Consider the following 21,984-nt stretch of genomic DNA (forward strand, 5'->3'; position numbering starts at 1 on the left):
ACTGGAAGTCCTAGCCTCCACAGACAATAAAAAGAAAGAAATGGTATCCAAATCAGCAAGAAGAAGCCAAATTTCACTATTCACAGATGACATGATACTCTATGCAGAAAACCTGAAAGACTCCACCCAATAACTGCTAGAACTGATACACAAATTCAGTAAAGTTGCAGGATACAAAATCAACACACAGAAATCTGTTGCATTTCTATACACCAATAATGAAGCAGCAGAAAGAGAAATCAAGGAATCAATCCCATTTATAACTGCACCAAAAACCTTAAGATACTTAGGAATACACTGAACCAAAGAAGTAAAAGATCTATACTCTGAAAACTATACAACACATCTGAAAGAAATTAAGAATGATACAACACATCTGAAAGAAATTGAAGATGAGACAAAGAAATGGAAAAACATCCCATGCTCATGGATTAGAAGAACAAATATTGTTAAAAGGTCTGTACTGCCGAAGCAATCTATACATTTCATGCAATCCCTGTCAAAACACCAAGAGCATTTTTCACAGAGCTGGAACAAACAACCCTAAAATTTGTATGGAACCACAAAAGACCCCCAAAAAACAAAGCAATCTTGAAAAAGAAAAGGAAAGGCATCACAAGTCCAGACTTCAAGTTATATTACAAAGCTGAAGTCACCAAGACACCATGGTACTTGCACAAAAATTGACACATAGATCAGTAGAACGGAATAGAAAACCCAGAAATGAACCCACATCTATATGGTCAATTAATCTTCAACAAAGCAGGAAAGAATATGCAATGGGAAAAAGACAGTCTCTTCAACAAATGGTGTTGGGAAAACTGGACAGCAACATGCAAGAGAATGAAACTAGGCCACTTTCTTATACCATACAGAAAAATAAATTCAAAATGGATGAAAGACTTAAATGTGAGACAGGAAACCATCAAAATCCTAGGGAACACAGACAGCAACCTCTTTGACATTAGCTGTAGCAAGTTCTTACTAGAAATATCTCCAGAGGCAAGGGAAACAAAAGCAAAAATGAACTATTGAGACTTCATTAACATAAAAGGCTTTTGCACAGCAAAGGAGATAATCAACAAAGCTAAAAGGCAACTTACAAAATGGGAGAAGATATTTGCAAATGGCACATCTGATAAAGAGTTAGTATCCAAAAATCTATAAAGAATCTGTCAAACTCAACACCCAAAAAACAAATAATCCAGTGAAGAAATGGCCAGAAGACATGAATAGACATTTTTCCAAAGAAGACATCCAGATGGGTAACAGACACACAAAAAGATACTTAACATCATTCATCATCAGGGAAATACAAATGAAAACTACAATAAGATACCACCTTACACTGGTCAGAATGGCTAAAATTACCAATACAGGAAACAACAGATTTTGGCAACGATGCAGAGAAAGGGGAACCCTCTTACACTGCTGGTAGGAATGCAAACTGGTGTCTCAATAGTATGGAAGTAGTTAAAAATAGAACTCACCTACAATCTAGCAATTGCACTACTAGGTATTTACCCAAAGGATGCAAAAATAATGATTTGAAGGGACACATTTACCCCAATTTTTACAGCAGCATTACCAACAATAGCTGAAAGAACCCAAATGTCCACTGACATTTGGATAAGAATTAATGGATAAGGAAGGATGAATGGATAAGGAAGAAGTGGTATACACACACACACACACACACACACACACGATGTAATATTACTCAGCCAAAAGAATGAAATCTTGCCATTTGCAACTATGTGGATGGAACTGGAATGTATTATGCTAAGTGAAATAAGTCATTAGAGAAGCACAAATATCATATGATATGATTTTACTCATATGTGGAATTTAAGAAATAAAACAGATGAACCTAGAGGAAAAAGAGAGGCAAACCATAAAACAGACTCTTAACTGTAGAGAACAAAGGGAGGGTTGCTAGAGGGGAGGTTGGTGGGGGGATGGGTTAAATGGGTGATGGGTAGTAAGCAATGCACTTGTGAATGATGAACACTGGGTGTTATATGTAAGTGATGAATTACTGAATTCTACTCCTGAGACTAATATTATACTATATTAACTAACTAGAATTTAAATAAAAACCTGAAACTACAAAAAGATAAAAAGAAAGAAAGAAAAGTTTTGTTAATAGTGGCTGTACCAGCTTACATTCCCACCAAACGTGTAGGAGGGTTTCCCTTTAATATACATGATGGAATATTACCCAGCCATCAGAAAGGATGAATACCTACCACTTGCATCAACATGAATGGAACTGGAGGGTATTACGCTAAGTGAAGTTAAGTCAAGCAGAAAAAGACAACTATCATATGGTTTCACTCATATGCAGAATATAAGGAATAATGCAGAGGACCATAAGGGAAGGAAGGGAAAACTGAATGGGAAGAAATCAGAGAGGGAGACAAACAATGAGTCTCTGGACTCCAGGAAACAAACTGAGGATTACAGAAGGGAGAGGGACAGAAGCATGGGGTAACAGAGCAATGGGTATTAAGGAAAAATCATGGAGGACATGGGGAGTTAGAGAGGAGAAGGGAGTTGGGGTAAATTGGAAGGGGAGGTGAACCATGAGAGACTATGGACTCTGAAAAACAATCTGAGGGGTTTGAAGGTGGGAGGTCGGGGTACCAGGTGGTTGGTATTATAGAGGGCACGGATTGCATGGAGCACTGGGTGTGGTGAAAAAATAATGAATACTGTTATGCTGAAAATAAATTAATTAATAAAAAAAAGGAGGGAACATGTTGCGGTGAGCACTGTGTGTTATACGCAACTAATGAATTGTTGAACACTACATCAAAAACTCATTTTGTAGTATATGTTTGCTAATTGAACATAATAAAAAAATAAAAGTTTGTTAAGCCCTATTTAGCTCATTTAATACACAGGACCCGTCACGATATTATCTACCTCCTTAGTTTCACAACCCACATTTCTCCAGAAGCAATCTTTCCCATAACTAAGGAAAGAATTCTTTGTAATTTCCTGTTCACATCATGCTGATTCTTAACTATGTGCCTTTTCAGATACTATTTTATCTGTACAGAGTATTATCTCCTGAAGGTGCTCATTCCCTAAAACACAAACTTTTATCCAGTCAACTACTATTCACCCTAAATACTCTGATAGGCCTTTCCGGTCACTCCTTCTTCCTCCCCAGCCTAGACTAAAATGGTCCTTCCCTGAGTCCTGTAACAATCTATATATACTTCTGACAAAGCAAACATCACCCTAATTGACAACACACTCTTTGAAATATGTCTTCCATAATTTAATATTTCTAGTATTTCACTCTTTAGTATCTTGTAGATATTTAACAAATGTCTGTTGAATGAATTAAGAGATATACACTTTTTGCTTTTAAAAAAAATTAAAAAATTTTTTTAAAGATTTTATTTATTTAAGAGAGAGAGAGAGGACAGTGAGAGAAACAGACTCACTGGCGATCAGAGAGCCTCATGGGGGACTCGATCCCAGACTCCAGGATCATGACCTGAGCGGAAGGCAGCTGCTTAACCAACTGAGCCACCCAGGAGCCCCAACAGATTTATTACTTAGTGCAATTTTAGATTTACAGAAAAACTGAGCAGAGAGTTCCCATATAGTACCCCTTCTCTCCTCACCCCCATTTACATTAGGGTTCACTTTCTGTTGTGTAGTTGTATGAGTTTTGACAAATGCATAATGTCATGTATCCACCATCACACAGAATAATCTCACTGTCCTTAAAATCCTTATTAGCTCCACCTAGCTATGCTTCCCCAACTCCAACCCTGGATAACCACTGTTCTTTCTACTGTCTCCATAGTTTTGCCTTATCCAGAATGTCATATAAGTTGGAATCATGCAGTATGTAGCTTTTCTGGACTGTCTTCTTTCAATCAGCAATATGCATTTAAGTTTCTCCATGTCTTTTTGTAGCTTGGTAGCTTATTCCTTTTTATGACTGAATAATGCTCCATTGTTAACAAGTACTACAGTTTGTTTATCTATGTAGCTATTGAAGGACATCTTGGCAGTGCCCAAGTTTTTTTTTTTTTTAAAGATTTGTTTAAAATCTTAAGATTTTAAAATCTTAAACCTTAAGATTTATTTGAGAGAGAGAGAGTGTGTGTGTGTGCATGTGTGTGTCACAAGTTGGGGGAGGGACACAGCAAGAATAACTCGAGCAGACTCCCTGCTGAGTGGCGAGCCCAACACAGAGCTGCATCCCACAACCCTGAGAGCATGACCTGAGCCAAAACCAAGAGTCAGACACTTAACTGACTGAGCCACCCATGCACTGCCCCCCAAGTTTTAACAATTATAAATAAAGCTCCTGTAAACGTCTGTGTATAGAATTTTGTGTGGACATAAATTTCCAACTTATCTGAGTAAATACTGAAAAGCATGATTGCTGGATCTTATGGTAAGGGGCTGTGCTTAGCTTTGTAAGAAACTATCAAACTATTTTCCATAGTCACCATAGCATTTTGTATTCTTACAAACAATGAATGAGAGTTCCTATTGTTTCTCATTCTTACCAGCATTTGGTATTGTCGGTATTTTGAATTTTAACTATTGTAATAGATATGAAATGGTATCTCACTATTGTTTAAATTTTCAAGTTCCTAATGGTCTATTATACAGTGCATCTTTTCATATGCTTATTTGCCATTTCTATATCTTTTTAAATGAGGTGTCTCTTTAGGCCTTTTGCCCACTTTTAATTATTTTTGTTGTTGTTGAGTTTAAGAGTTTTTGTATATTCTGGATACTAATCCACTACTATATACGTGTTTTGCAATTATCTCCTCCAGTTTGTCACTTGTCTTTTTTTTTTTTTAAGATTTTATTTATTTATTTAACAGAGAGAAATCACAAGTAGGCAGACAGCAGGCAGAGAGAGGGGGGAAGCAGGCTCCCTGCTGAGCAGAGAGCCCAATGCAGGGCTCGATCCCAGGACCCTGAGATCATGACCTGAGCTGAAGGCAGAGGATTTAACCCACTGAGCCACCCAGGCGCCCCATGTCTTTTCATTTTTGAAGTGTTTTTTGCAGAGTAGAAATTTTTAATTTTAATGAAGTCCCACTTATCACTTTTTCCTTCATAGACTATGCTTTTGGTGTTGAACCTAAAAACTCATCACAAAACACAAAGTCACCTAGATTTTTTTCCCTGTGTTATTTTATAGCTTTATAGTTTCGTGTTTTACATTTGGGTCTATGCACTCCATTTTGAGTTCATTTTTAGTACAAGGTGTAAGGTCAGTGTCTAAATTTACGTTTCTGCATGTGGATGTCCAGTTGTTCAGCATCATTTGTTGAAAAGACTATCCTTTCTCCATTGGATTGCCTTTGTTCCTTCATCTAAGATCTAAGATCTAAGATCAATTGAAAGAGACATTCTCTTGGGCAGAGTTTTTCAAAGTAGAGGTATTTAGTGGACTATGGCCAGCATTTTATTTTACTTATTTTTTTAAAGATTTTATTTATTTATCAGCGAGACAGAGAGAGAGTGCACAAGCAGGCAGAAGTGGAGAGAGAAGCAGGCTCCCTGCCGAGCAAGGAGCGGGATGTGGGATTCGATCCCAAGACCCTGGAATCATGACCTGAGCCAAAGGCAGTGGCTTTACCAACTGAGCCACCCAGGCATCCCTATTTTACTTATTTTTAAAAAGATTTTATTTATTTGAGAGAGAGAGCAAGAGAGAAAGAGACAGCGGGGCACCTGGGTGACTCGGTTGAACAACTGCCCTCAGCTCAGGTCGTGATCCTGGAGTCTCAGGACAGAGTCCTGCATTGGGCTCCCTGATCAGCAGGGAATCGGCTTCTTCCTCTGCCCCCACCCCCACCCCGCTCATGCTCCTGTGTGAGCGCTCTCTTTATTATTTATGAATAATAAATACATAAAATCTTTAAAAGAGTGAGAGAGAGAGTACAACTGGGGCAGGGTGGCAGGAAGGGCAGAGGGAGAGAGAAAAGCAGACTCTCCGCTGAGCAGGGAGCCCCACACGGAACCCCATCCCAGGACTCTGACCTGAATCAAAGGCAGATGCTTAACTGACTGAGCTACCCAGGCACCCAAGAGCCAGCATTTTAAAAAATGAAATGGCTTAGACTAAGGAATATCAGAATGCAGGATGATTAAGTATTGTTAGTAAAACTTTTGTTCCAGTATGTGTGTATGTATGTGCGTCTGTCTATACTATAGTTGTAGTATAAAATGTATTTTTTTACTGCAGGTTATGGTTGAAAAGGTTTGAAAGTTAATTGCTCTAGAGAATCTACTAGAGATGCAAGGCCATAGCCATTAAACTTAAATAACTATCTGTCATATTCACCAGAAATTTTCAGTTATATATCTAAGATGCAAATCTAATGACATTCTTCTGCTTAAACCCTTTAAGATCATTTTGAAAGCAATGGAAAGTAAAATTTAGTAAAGTAAGAATAAATGAAGCAGGGCCATTCACAAGACTGTTGTAATGAGCTAGGCAAATTATGATAAAGAGGCTTTGGAAGCAGAAAGGAGATGATTCTAAGATCTGGAGACTGGATATGCAGGGAGAAGAGATGAGGATATACTGAAAGAGAAAAGGCAGTGATATTTACTAATCCAGGAAATACAGAAAGTGGTCCAGTTTTAGAGTAAAAGAAGATAAGTATGGTTTTGGATATGATCAATCTGGGGTGGTGACAGGGTTTCCAACTGGTGAGGTTCAGGAGGCATTTATTTGAATATTGAGGCCTGGAGCTCAGCAAATTAGTAGTAGTGGAAATTATGAGTGTGAATAAAGCCACCTAGGACAAGTAAATAGAGTAAGAAAAATAAAAGGCAAATAATAAGATCTTGGGAATCATAAGCATTTAAGTAGTGAAGAGAAAATGGCACCCCCCATACACGCAAATAAATACTCAGAAAGGTGTGAAGAGAACCAACACAGTAGTATTATGTAAACTAAGGGAGGCAAAACAAGATAGCAGATTTAAACTCAAACAGATCAGTAACAACATAAAATATGAATCAACAAAATGCTGTAAAAAAAACACAAAGATTTTCAGCCTGTTGAAAGACAAAGATTCTAAAAGATAAAAACAAAACAAAACAAAAATCCAATGACGTGCTATTCATAAGACTCACATCAAATTTAAGAATGCAAAAATGCTGAAAGTAAAAGAATGGAAAAAACTATGCTAATCAAATATAAACTGAAAGCTGGTGTGGCTATAGATGGCACTACCTGTGACAGTAATAACTTTATTGGTACACACCCAAAACAGACTTCAAGGGATACATCCTAATGATAAATGAGAAATCATCATGAAATATAGCACCCAGGCACCCTGAGCGATAATTTTTAATTTGCTCATCGCTGGTCTCCCCCACTACTTTGAGATTCATGAGGACAAGAACCATGTTCGTTTTGTTCCCTCTTATGCCCTAGCCCAGTGCCTGGCACACGGTGGTGCTTAATATATGCTTGTTGGATGAACAACCTAGTCCTCCAAACAGTCCCAGCCGGGAGAATCTGTTTTTCACCATTCATCCCCATTTTACACATCAGGCAGCAGAGGCTCAGAGAGTTAGGGGATCTTGGTGAAGGTTACAGAGCTTGAGCTAAGATTCGAGGTCTGAACAGCTCACCCAGAGAACATAGACTGGGGACAGTGAATGATTTCCAACTAAATTCCAGACACAGCTTTTTTGAATGTTCAACTTAAAAAAAAAAAAAATGGGGGGATTAACAGGTTGCAATTATATAATCTTAAGTTACATAAAGCAAAAATGACAGAATTGTAATAGGAAATTGACAAATTCACAATTATGGTGGGAGATCTGAACACCTCTCATTAACTGGTAGCATTAGTAGACCAAAAAAATCAGTAAGACTGTTAAAGGTTTGAACAATGTGACGACATGATTTGAAAACTTGACTTAATACAGAATATTTCACCCCACACTGCTACCTATATGTTATTTTTACACATACATGGAACTTTTTTTAAGTGCTGAGGTATAAATTTTGTCTCAACAAAATTCAAAAGGTTCAAATCATATAAATAAACAGCTAAAGCACTAACAGGGGTATCTATAGCCTTAAGGGCACAGATCAGAAAAGGAAGTTTAAAAATTATAGAGCCAAAAGATCTGAAGACACCTCACCAGAGAAGATATACAAATGGCAAATAAACATATGAAAAGATGTTCCACACCATATGCCATTAGAGAATTGTAAATTAGAACAACATCGGTATACCACTATGTGTTTATCAAATGGACTAAAATTCAAAACACTGATAATACCAAAAACTGGCGAGGATATGGTTCAATAGGAACTTTCATATTGCTGATAGGGATGCTAAATAGTACACTCACTTTGAAAAAATGGTTCAGCAGTTTCTTACAAAATGAAACATACTCTTACCGTTCAATCCAGCAGTCATGCTCCTTGTTATTTACCAAATTCACTAAAAACATGTCTACACAGAAACCTGCAGACTATGTTTATAGCAGCTTTACTCACAGCTGCCAAAATTTAGAAATAACCAAGATATCCTTCATTACAAGAGTGGATAAATAAACTGTGTACAGTCAGATAATGGATATTGTTCAATCTTAAAAAGAGATGAGCTATCAAGCCATAAAAAGCCACAGAGGGGCCTTAAGTGCTTATCATTAAGTGAAAGAAGCCAATCTGATTGATTTCAAGTATACGACATTCTGGAAAAAGGTAAAATATAGACAATAAAAAGAACTGCGGTAACCAAGGATTATAAGGTGGGAGAGAAGGATGGATGGATAGAGCAGAGGATTTTCAGGGCAGGGTAACTATTCTATACGATATTGTAACAGTGGGTACGTATCATTATGCATTTGTCCAAAGACACACAATGTACACCAAGAATGAACTCCAATGTGAACTACAGACCTTGGGTAATTATGAAGTATCTGTGTAGGTTCATCAACATATAATAAAAGCATCACACTGGTGGAGGACCTTAGTGGTGGGGGAGGGTATCTGGCAGGGGATCGGGTATATATGGGAACTCTACTTTCCAATCAATTCTGCTATGAGGGGATCCAAAATGCTATAAAAATAAAGTCTGTTTTAGGGAGGGAGGAGCAGGGAAAGAGGGACAGAGAGACTCTTAAGCAGGCTCCACGCCCAGCACAGAGCCCAACTAGGGACCAGATCTGAGCTGAAATCAAGGGTCAGACTCTCAACCAACTTAGCCACCCAGGTGCCCCTGAAGTCCATTTTTTAAAAAAATTATATAGCTAAACATACATCTCAAGAAGTTAGAAAAAGAACAGAAAAAAAAAAAAAAAGGAAAAAAACAACCAAAGAGGTAGATGGAAGAATACAGAAAATAATAGAGAACAACCTAAAATAAAGAAGATTAACAAAATAAAACTTTGTTCCTTAGGAAAAAAAGTTCCAGTCAGTTCCTGACTGGCTCAGCCAGTAGAACATGTGACTCTTGATCTCAGGGCTATGAGTTCAAGCTCCTCCTTGGGTACAGAAAAAAAGAGTTCCAAAGAGAAACAGAAAATGTGAAGAGTTTCTACATTTAGAAACTGAAGAAGGAAATAGTGTCAAAAAAGCAGACCTGGTCAACAGTACCCAATGGCATAAAAAAGTAAACAATTACAATGGAAAACTGCCTGATGACTCTGGGAATAAGGAGATTACTAATGACTTAGCCAAGAACAGTTTAAGTAGAGTGGAATGAAGTAGAACTAGCTTCTAAATGGAAAAAAAATCTTGGAGATGTTAACATCAATGCTAATATTGTACATCTGCAAGAAGCTAGATTTTATTTATTTTTACCTTTGCACAGCATCTTCCAAAAAGATGCTCAAAACATCATTTGCAAATTAATTCAGTTTGAAGAGAAAGTATTACATATAGAGGGCATTTAAAGCCCTCTATATGTAATACTATATGAGAACTAAATTAAGAAGTCTTAAGATTTCTAAACAGATATAAAGCCTGCTAAAAGTGATGTTTAAAGACTGATCTGGATTTGAGCTTACTCTTTGAGAGGGAATACCTCTCCCAGCAGGGAGAGGCCTTGATTAGGACAGGCTAAATGCAGTAAGATGAACAGTGAAATCTGAGAGACATCATGAAAATAAAATTATTAGGATTTGTTAACTAGTGGATATGCAAGTTAGGAGAAAAGGGTGTTAAAGTTATCTGGAAGACAGAAAAAATTAAGAAAATGAAGGATGATGATCAATGGTGACATACAATGACATTTTAACAGCAGGTGGTCCCCGAAGTCAATTGGTGCAACCTTACAATGGTGCAAAAGTGACATACATTCAGTAGAAACTGCACTTCGAATTGTGAATGTTGATTTTTTCCCAGGCTAGCAGTATTCAGTACTATCCTCTCTTGTGACACCCAAATACGAGGGTCAACAACTGTTACAATGACAACCATTCTGTACCCAAATGACCAATCTGTTTTTCACTTTCAATACAATATTCCCCTAAACTATATGAGATATTCAACACCTGATCATAAAATAGGCTTTGTGTCAGATGATTCTGAGCACCTGCAGGCTAATGTAAGTACACTCAGCACCTTTCAGACAGGAGAAGCTAAGCTACGAGGCCAGGTGTAGTAAATGTGTTATCAAATTACTACAGGTTGATCACGATGTAACCCGGTCATCATTAAGTTGAGGAAGATCAACTAAATGCAGCTTCAACTAAATGTATTCCTATTGAATAAATAAATAAATCTTTAAGAAATTGATAGTGAATTTTCAGCCTTTATCTTTTGGTTACAAATTTTCTCAAACAAGTAGATTTTATCTAGTTGTTAACTGGGATCTTTACAAATGAATAAACATCAGTCGAAAATTTATTCAAACTCAAATACTTTTACCTTTATTGCCAGAAGGCAAGATAATGGGATAGTTTTGAAATATCTGTGGGAAATGCCACAAATAAAAGAAAAAGTTCTTTTTAAGTAATTTAAATCTAGGAGACTAATTTAAAAACATTAGCACAAGTCAAATAACAAATGTGTAAGATTTTAATATTACATACATATATCAGAAGTTTTCAATATATGTAAACACACACATCACTCATACAGTTCAAGATCATTTCCAGAGTCAGCATACACTGTGGAAGTTTTCCTGCCTTCCTCTTTCCATTTCATTTTGACTCACCTCTACCCTCGAAACATCTTGAAACACAGATAGTATGGAAACAAAGAACATAAGCTGTCTCTGAGAATATTTAGAATGAAATAGCTCAGCATTCCTTTTCTTTTTCACTAAACCATGCACTGCACCACAAAATTAAACAGACATCTCTAGGGACCCAGATTTGCCGAGAGTGTTTCTGGCAAAAATAAAATCTGGCCCTTCTCCAGACTTCTATACATGGACAACACTGGCTGCCCTACAGATGGAGATTGATTGCTGGCTGGCTGGTCTGTGGTTACTTAGTAGTGTCAAGATAAAGAATAGGAGGCACAGATCATTTTCATGTCTAAAGACTTCTGACAATAAACTTGCTCTGCTTAATTTCTCACATTCTGCAATAATGAGAGTTATTTACCGGAGAGACAGTTTTAATTCTAGCCTTCATTCCTTATTGTACAGACAAGCAAACCAAAGTGCAGCAAAGGTAGGTCATTTGCCCACAGTCACATAGCTAGTTGGGGAAAGTACCAAACACAGGCCTTGAGACTCCCAGTTTAACAACCTTTCCACCTTTCTATTAAGCAGTACTAGCTTTCTAAATAATATTTAAAAGAGTGTGTCACTTGTATATTAAACTTTATTTATTTAGATTTTATTTATTTGACAGACAGAGAAAAAACACAAGTAGGCAGACAGAGAAGGGGGAGCAGGCTCCCCACCCAGCAGAGAGCCCGATGTGGGCCTCGATCCCAGGACCCTGAGATCATGACCTGAGCAGAGGCAGAGGCTTAACCCACTGAGCCACCCAGGCGTCCCTTAAACTATTTTTATTTAATCTAAAACTTGAATGTCATATGCTCTTCCTCAATCAGTATTTTACTAAAAATGGCAATACACTTTTATTTTGTGACCCTGTACATAATAGTTTTTAAAAGGACTGTGAATTTTAAGTCCCAGAGTTGCCAAAATAAAATGAGTCTAGAACTGGATTCCAAACTATTAAAACACATCTAAGAAATTCTGTATCTTTTTTTTTTTTTTCCTTTAAGATTATTTATTTATTTATTTGGCAGACAGAGATCACAAGTAGGCAGAGAAGCAGGCAGAGAGAGAGGAGGAAGCAGGCTTCCTGCCAGGCAGAGAGAGCCCAATGCAGGGCTCGATCACAGAACCCTGAGATCATCACCTGAGCTGAAGGCAGAAGCTTTAACCCACTGAGCCACCCAGGCACCCCACCCACTGAGCCACCCAAGTACCCCAGAAATTCTGTACCTTTAAACTTGGAAATATTCTTTAAAAATTATGGCCCAATATATTTAAAAGTGTCAGGTCACTGGAATTAGGATCATAGCTAAGAATTAAATCTTAGCTCTGCCAATGACTAGGTGTGTGATACGGGCCTTGTTTCCTCCTTACCTATAAAATAAGCAGGTTGGATTGGGATCATTATACTTAAGAATTCATCTTTTCCAACATTTAAAGATTTATTTATTTATGTTAGAGAGAGAATGTGTGTGTGTGTGTGTGTGTGTGTGTGTGTGTGCACACGCACAGAAGGCAGAGGCAAAGGGAGAGAGAAGCAGACTCCCTGCTGAGAGTGATGGCGTGGGGGGGCTCAGTCCCAGGACCCTGAGATCATGACCTGAGCCGAAACCAAGACTTGGACAATTAACCAACGGAGCCACCCTGGTGCATCAATTCTATCATTTAAAATACAATCCTTGGTAACTTGATGATAAGACCTTTATCTAATCCTTATTACCTTATGACATTCAAATAACAGAGCAAAGAAATAAACACAATGATCCATACTTAGTTAACTAAACAAATTAAAACACAGAAAATACCTCCAATATAAAAAAGCAGTAGATCTGGCTCTGTATAGAGTCAGAGAGAAGAACACTATCAGGAGAAAATGGTAGTACATAGTTGAATTCATGGTGATTTAGATCACTTTCTGCATTCATTTCACCAAGCAGTTTTGAAAACCCAAGTCTAGTTTTTCTGAAAAAGGAACAGAGAAGCACATAAAAGCTCAGAGTGGCTATTCAGTCTGGCTCTACCAGAAGTACCACACACTTCTGACAGATATGAAGAACCCCGATCTATTGCTGTACTGAATACAGTTATATATGGCCCTGAAGGATTTATGTTCAAGACTTCTAACAAGCAGGGCACTTAGATCTTTTTTTTTTCATCTACCATTAGGAGAAACAGCTTTTACCTTCAATTTTTACTTGAGACAGTTGTTAGTTTCTACAGACTAGAGATGTTCATTACATGCAATTTACTATTAGCTACTCTAGGGAAAACTAGAACGATAAACAAAGTCCCTGCAACCACCAGCCCAGGATTTTACAACTGAGTAGGATCATGCAAACTTGATGACCTCTGAGTTATACTTATAAAATTAAATTCTCACCAGCTTTTATGTCTAGTTTAACTGCATTTAGGTCCTATATCCCTTTGCTAAGAGACATCAAACACAAATTCATTTATAAGGTGCTAGAGAAAGGGATTAAGGCATCGTAAGGAGCTAATCCAACAGATGGCTGTAAAGAGAAGACAACAGGAAAATGTGAGATTATTAAACTCTATGCACTGAAACCCCTCCAAGATCCAGCTCATTCGTCAGACCTAAAATATTTCTGTTTTGATTAAACACTGAAGCTTTATATCCCTTTGAGAGAATAAATCATATCTTGGGCCCGTCTGTACCTCTGATTCAGTTTGCCTAGAGCAGTCTTGTAAAAGTGGTTGGGTCAGAGCAACAAGAATATTGGGTTATCAGTTTTATCAAATTATTTACCAGGATAATTAAAAACTTCTGAATTTCCCGGTTTTCCCTCTGTTAAACTGGGACAATAGTATCTATCTTGAATCATTGAATACTACCTCAAAAACTAATGATGTAGGGCGCCTGGTGGCTCAGTGGGTTAAGCCTCTGCCTTTGGCTCAGGTCATGATCTCAGGGTCCTGGGATCAAGTCCTGCATCGGGCTCTCTTCTCAGCAGGAAGGCTGCTTCCCCCTCCACCTCTCTCTCTGCCTACTTGTGATCTCTCTCTCTCTCTGTCAAATAAATAAATAAATAAAATCCTTAAATTAAAAAAAAAAAAAAACTAGGGGTGTCTGGGTGGCTCAGTGGGTTAAAGCCTCTGACTTTGGCTCAGGTCATGATACCAGGGTTCTGGGATCGAGCCTGGCATCATTGGGCTCTCTGTTCGGCAGGGAGCCTGCTTCCTCCTCTTTCTCTGCCTGCCTCTCTGCCTACTTGTGATCTGTGTCTGCCAAATAAATAAATAAAATCTTTAAAAAATAAAAAAAACTAATGATATACTATATGCTGGCTAATTGAACATAAAAATAAATTTTTTAAAAGAAAAAGAAAAAAGAAAATCTTACAGTGCTAGTTACCATAAGGATCTAAATGAAAGTACTCAGCAAACTGTTCTATAAATGAAAGGTGATATTATTATTGAGCTTAGATTTTGGAACCTTTCATATAAAGTCCAAAGCTAGATAATGTCAGATAAACATCTTTCTCCAATCACTCCAGCTTCCTTATAGCACATTTACTGGTGACTAACCCATCATGAATAACTTGCAAGCATTACTTCATGATTACAGGATATCATACTTCTATCTAACCCTAGCGTACATGACATTCAGCCTAGGGGAATCTCAATAAAAATCCATACCTGCTTTATTGTGCTAGAGCTTAAACAGCAGATCAGAAAGAAACACAGGTCTTAAAATGCTCCTTCACTCTGTTTGGGGGCTAGGATTGGAACTCATTCTAGTAGTGAAAGACCCAACCATCACCAAAATATTCATGCTGCTTTTTGAAAAATCTCAGCAAAGGTCATCTGACTATCAGTTGGGGGAGGGGGAATGTCTTAACCTCTCATTATATCATTTACAAAGATTGATCCCTAATGGACTATAATTCTAAGTATGAAAGAGAAGACAACAAAGCTCAGAGAAAAACACATCTTTGTGACTTTAGAGTATTTGAAGTATTTGTATCTTCTTAAATAGGACATAAAAACTTCGACCACAAAAGAAAAAAATTGATAAATATGATTATATTAAGAATTTATGTTCATTAAGAGACACCATTAGTACAGCAAAATGACAACCCACAAAAGGGGAAGAAGATCTAAAAATAACATATTTGAAAATGACTCATACAGATTTTACATAGAGAATTTCTGTGAATCACTAAGAAAAATATAGACCACTCAACAGAAATGTGAACAAAAGATGTGAACTTGTGTGACTTTCCAAAAGAGGCTATCCAAATAGCAAATAAACCTGAAAAGATGTCCAGCTTCCTTAATCATCAGGCAAATGCAAATTAAAACCACAATGTGATATTATTCTAAACACATTAGAACATCTAAAATGAAGAGGAGTTACAATACCAAGCAGTGGTGATGATATGGAGCAATGCAAGGAATGCACATACACTGCTGGTGGTAAAAACTGGTACAATCCTTCTGGAAAACTGATTGTAATTATTTGTTAAAACTGAAGGTAGGCATATCTATGACCCAGTCATTCCACTCCAACAAAAATGCTTATAAATATTCGCTAAAAGACAAGCACTAAAAAGTTCACAGCTTCAATATTTATAAAAGCTAAAAACTGGATGCAAACCAAACAGCCATTAACAGTAGAATGGACAAATAAGTTGGAGTATGCTCACATAAAATACTACACAGCAATAAGAGTGAAGAGGTTTAACTACCTGTGACAGTAAGGAAGAGGCTCACAAATATAATGCTAAACTACAGAGGTCAGACCCAAAAGGCATGAGTCCATAGGTATAAACTAAAACAGTAACAGACAAAACCAATCTCTTCCACTGGAAATCAGGACAGTGGGCACCATCATGGGGTTGGGGCTGACAGAACATACAGGGGGCTTCGAGAATGCTGACAAGTTCTATTTCTTTTTTTAATTTTTTTTTTTTTTTTTTTAAAGAGAGCAGCAGAGGGATGGGGAGAGAGGATCTCAAGCAGGCTCCATGCCAGCCTGACACGGGGCTCACAACCCTGAGATCATGATCTGAGCGGAAATCAAGAGTCAGATGCTTAACCAACTGAGCCACCCAGGCGCCCGTTTTTTGTTTTTTTTTTTTAAGATTTTATTATTTATCTGACAGGCAGGGACAGAGCGAGAGAGAGGAACATAAGCAGGGGAGTAGGAGAGAGAGAAGCAGGCTTCCCACCAAGCAGGGAGCCCAATGTGGGTCTTGATCCCAGGCCCCTGAGCTGAAGGCAGACAACTAACTACTGAGCCACCCAGGGGCCCCAAGGTCCTATTTTTCTTTTTTTTATCAAATATGCACTCTTCTGTATTCATTTAAACTTCAGTAAAAAGTTAAGGAGCAATACCTTCCCTTGTTATTTTGTGTTAAGGTTCTGACCTTTCACATAAAAAATCAGCCCCCCTTGAATAAATGTCAACACTATAAGGGCTAATAGTCAAACTGATTTTAAGTTAACTGTAGATCAACCTTTAGCAAATTCACAGGTTCACAGAATTAGAGGTCTAGTAATAGTCCAAGGTAAGGAATTCGCTCTTTTCTGATTTGAAAAAATTAAAAAGGCATTCGAAAAACAATAAGTTTCTTATTGTTCTTATTATGAGCTATAAAAGCAAGTTGCACAACATATATTATTTCATTTCATTCTCCTAACTCCATGAACCAATTTTATCATCTTCATGATTTTACAGCTATGGAAATACAGGCTGAGTATGTTGTCTAAAGGCAAACAGCACAAATGTGGTAGAGTCAGGACCTAAATCCTGGTGAGTCTGACTCCCAAGCTGATGTCCTTAACCACCATTATATCCCTACCTCATTGTCATACTGGGGACTTTACAGGATAGGGTGATGATAATCTTCTTTGGCTTTTGCTTTAATCACTTTAGAAGGCTACATATGAACTGAACATCCTCCCAACCCCTCACACACACTTTTTTTTTTTTTTTTAAGATTTTATTTATTTGACAGAGATCACAAGTAGGCAGAGAGGCAGGCAGAGAGAGAGGAGGAAGCAGGCTCCCCGCTGAGCAGACAGCCTGATTTAGGGCTCCATCCCAGCACCCCGGGATCATGACCTGAGCTGAAGGCAGAGGCATTAACCCACTGAGCCACCCAGGCACCCCTCACACACACTTTTTAAACAAAGACTCATAGAGGGGGCAGCAGAGTTGAGCATCTGCCTTTGGCTCAGGTCGTGATCTCGGAATCCTGGGTTCAAGCGAGGCATAGGGCTCCCTACTCAGTAGGAGTCTGCTTCTCCCTCTCCCTCTGTACTCTCTCTCTCTCTCTCTCAAGTAAATAAATAAAATATTAAAAAAAAAAAAAAAGACTCATAGAGGGACTGGGCTGTTAAACGAAAAGTGGGTGTTAAGACAGAAAGCCCATGCCACCAGTTGACCTAGAATACAAATGTTTAACAGCTTATTTTTTTTAAAAGATTTCATTTATTTATTTGAGAAAGAGATAGAATGAGAGAGCGAGTGTGTGTGTGTGTGTGTGTGCGCGCGTGCACACGATCTTCTTTATCCACTCATCATCCATGGACACTTAGGCTGCTTCCATATCTTGGCTATTATATATAATGCTGCATTCAACACAGCAAAGCATGTATCCCTTTGAATTACTGTTTTTGTATTTTGTGGGTAAATATGAAGTAATGTGATTGCTGGATCACAGGGCAGTTCAATTTTTAACTTTTTGAAAAACTTCAATACTGTTTTCCACAGAGGCTGCACAAGTTTGCATTCTCCAAGTGCAAAAGGCTTCCTTTTTCTCCACGTCCTCACCAACACCTGTTCTTTCTTTTGTTGTTGATTTTAGCCATCTTGACAAGTGTGAGGTGATATCGCCCTGTAGTTTGGATCTGTATTTTCCATGACTAGTGATAATGAATATCTTTTCATGTGTCTGTTGGCCACCTGAATGTCTTTTTCGAACAAATGTCTGTTCATGTCTTCTGTCCATTTTTAAATTAGATTATTTGTTTTCCGGTTGTTGAGTTTTATAAGTTCTTTATATATTCTGGATACTAACTCTTTATCAGATGTCATTTGCAAATACCTTCTCCAATTCCACAGGCTGCCTTTTAGTTTTATTGTTTCTTTCGCTGTGTAGAAGCTTTTTACTTTGATGTAGTCTCAAGAGTTTATTTTTTTAAAGATTTACTTATTTGAGAGAGAGAGTGCATACACACAAGCACGCTCAAGTGGAGGTAGGAGGAGAGGAGGAAAATCTCAAGCAGACTCCCTGCTGAAAGGGGAGGCGACACAAGCCTCATATCGACCCACGAGATCATGACCTGAACTAAAACCAAGAGTCAGACGTTTGATCCACTTAGCCACCTTAGTTTATTTTTTTTTTAATTTACTTTGTTGAAGATTAAATGATCTTATAATTGTGGGTTTACTTCTGGGTTTTCTCTTCTGTTCCATTGATCTATCTATTTTTGTGCCAGCACCATACTGTTCTGATCAACACAGCGTTGAATATAACCCACCCACTTAGATGAAGTGCATCCCTTCATGTCCCTAGACTTACATTTACTACCTGCCTCTTGGAAGTGTTTATACATACGGGAAGAGCATGCAGCTCTTTTTAGTAAACACAGAGAGCATTCATCTATATCTCCATTGTGTTATTCTGTCTAGGCCGTTCCCTCAAGTAGAAATGTAAACTGTTTTCTTATTTGAAGTTCTAAAAATATATTAGAAGAAGCTTTTCCACATTAGGGAACATATATATGCCATTTTTTAATTGAAAATGAAAAAGATGGGACGCCTGGGTGGCTCAGTTGGTTAAGCAGCTGCCTTCGGCTCAGGTCATGATCCCAGCGTCCTGGGATCGAGTCCCACATCGGGCTCCTTGCTCCGCAGGGAGCCTGCTTCTCCCTCTGACTCTTCCTTCCACTCTGTCTGCCTGTGCTCGCTCTCACTCACTCTCTCTCTGACAAATAAATAAATAAAATCTTTAAAAAAAAAAAAAGAAAATGAAAAAGAAATTTTGTGTGACTTTGTAGTTGGTTAAAGCATTTATCATCATACAACATGACACTTTCTATATTCAACATGGCAGACTTTAAAAATAACTGGCCTATCAATTTTGAGAAATCTTTATGTAATGGGTATAGTAGCAGATGTCAATAAGAAAAAATACATTGATTTTTCCAAGGTAGCCATAAACATAAACAAATAGACAGTTTGAAGGGAGAAACTGGCCATGTCACTAATCTGAATTCAAAAAGTTCTTGAAATAGGCAAGCACACAACATAGATGGTCATAATGTGCTTTTTATTTTATTTTTTTAAAAGATTTTATTTATTTATTTGACAGAGATCACAAGTAGGCAGAGAGGCAAGCAGAGGCAAATCAAGTCTGATTTAATGGGATCTATTTTAGGTTAATTAACCCTTAGAGATATAAATTCCTTAATAAAGCAGTCAGCAGTATTTTAAAATATTAACCAAAATATTCATAAATCATGTTTAAGCAATCCATTAGCAAGACCAAAATACCTTACTTTCTGCTTCTATTTGCAGCTTTCAAAGCAGAACTCTGCTTCCCTACCTTCCCAAACACCCCCTTGTGTTCCATAACCCTTTCCCTCACATTCCATTCCCCTCCCAAATAGGAAACAATCAGATTAATTTACATCTATCAAGTGACTGCAGTTAATTTACACTACGACATTCGCTAAGCCCAAAGTACTGGTGTATATTAAGTCAGCTAACGGTGAGATGGAAGGTTTAACCCCCTACTTAAGACTGGGACATCATCAAGCATAAAGAGAGTTTTTCTTTTTGGGATGTAGGAACAGGAAGTCTGAAATCATGCATTATCTAATGGCTGTAGTCATTTTAGGATAATGAATATCCCTTGTCCCTCTGCCCTCCCTAACACAGACTGCTAAAAACACAACCCTCCCCTGCCTCATTTTCCTTTTTTCTCTTGCCTATTTAGAATGCAGCAACTGAACACACCTGTACTAATTCAAAAAACAGGCATTAAAGGCCAATGACAGCATCTAAACACAGCACAACTCTTCTTCCTTTTTAACCCCACCCTTAACTGGCAGCTCCCAGGTTCTTTAATATTTATTTTAACTACCTCTGGCAATTAAGATTTTGACTTCTTTTTTTTTAATTATTTATTTATTTGAAAGAAAGAAAGAACCTGAGTAGGAGGGGTAGAGGGAAAGGGAGAGGAAATCTCAAGCAGACTCCACACTGAGCCTGGAGCCCAATGCGGAGCTCCATCCCATGACCCTGAAACCACAACCTGACCCGAAATCAACAGTCAGATGCTTAACCTACTGCGCCACCCAGCAGCCCCAGACTCTGATTTCTTTTAAAATACAATTTTGGAATATAACCCCTTCATCAATGGCTACATTATTGAAATATGGCTTTTTTACTTGCAGAACCCCAAGAAAATTTTGAAGACCTTACATCTCCTCACACATTCTTAAACTGACATCTAAATTTTTTCCCGTAAGTTTAAGTAGTAGGAAAGGAGTAATTTCTAACATATTGTAAATATCGCTATTTTAAAGTAAAGCTGTTATATCACCTTAAATGTATCACTCTTATCATCCTATCATCCTATCATGAAGGCCCTGCCTTTTGACATCATCCAACTCTAATTATCTCCCAAAGGCCACATCTCCAAATACAAACAGATTTGGGGGTTACAACTTCAACGTATGGACTGGGGGCAGGGCACAATTCAGCCTATAGCAACAAGTTTTCATTTGTCTGGGATAAAGGCCCAAGGATTTAACTGCTGGCTTATATAGAAGTTGCATGGTTAGTTTTTTAAGAAACAGTTTGGCAAAACTGTTTTCCAGAGTGGCTATATCATTTTATATTTCCACCATCAATGTATAAATGATATGGCTTCTCTGCATCCTTGCCAGCATTTGGTGTTGTCAATATTTTTTATTTTAGCTATTCCAGTGATATCTCGTTGTAATTTTAATTTTGCATTTCCCTAATGGCTAATGAGGTTGAACATCTTTTCATGTGCTTATTTGCCAGCTGTGCATCCTCTTCAGTAAAAGGTCTGTGCATGTCTTTTTCCCATTTTCTAATTGGATTGTCTTTTACAGTTTTGAGAGTTCTTTATATATTCTAGATACTAGTTCTTTGCCAGATATGTGGCTTGCAAACATTTTTTTTCTCCATCTGTAGCCTGTCTTTGCATCCTCTTAACAAGGTCATGCAAAGTAGAAGATTTTAATTTTGATGAGATACAATTTATCAATTTTTCCTTTTATGGATCATGTTTTTGGTATCAAGTCTAAGAATCTTTTGCCTAGTTGTAGACCCCAAATATTTTCTTCACTTTTTTCTAGAAGTTTTATAGTTTTGTGTTTATGATATATTTTGAGTTCATTTTTATATAAGATTTCGGTAAAGTTTGTTTTTTTTTGTTTTGTTTTGTTTTTTTGCCAATGGATGTCTAATTGCTTCAGCACCACTCACTAAAAAGGTATTTCTCCTCCTCTTGAATTGCTTTTAGGTTCTTTGTAAAAAATTAGGCATATTTTATGTGCCTCCATTCCTGGGTTCCCTAAGTTACTTCAATGATCTGTGTTTATCTATCCACTAGTATCACACTATCTTGATTAATGAGGCCATATAGTAAGCTTTAACAAAGGCTTGAGAAAAGGTGATTCCTCCAATACAAATTATCTCTAATGTAATGTATTTTATGTTTGAAAGTCTTTTACTGACAGTGTTACATTTTTCCTCAACAAAAAATCT

The 21,984-nt window shown here is 37.5% G+C and overlaps 1 protein-coding gene across 2 annotated transcripts in view; it reads right to left on the minus strand.

The window, feature by feature from the left end:
* DIPK1A (divergent protein kinase domain 1A) overlaps positions 1–21,984 on the minus strand; it is a 124,444-nt gene that overhangs the window by 72,887 nt on the left and 29,573 nt on the right. The window lies entirely within an intron of this gene.

The sequence above is a fragment of the Mustela lutreola genome, chromosome 10 (assembly GCF_030435805.1).
Source record: "Mustela lutreola isolate mMusLut2 chromosome 10, mMusLut2.pri, whole genome shotgun sequence".
Classification (NCBI taxonomy): Eukaryota; Metazoa; Chordata; class Mammalia; order Carnivora; family Mustelidae; genus Mustela; species Mustela lutreola.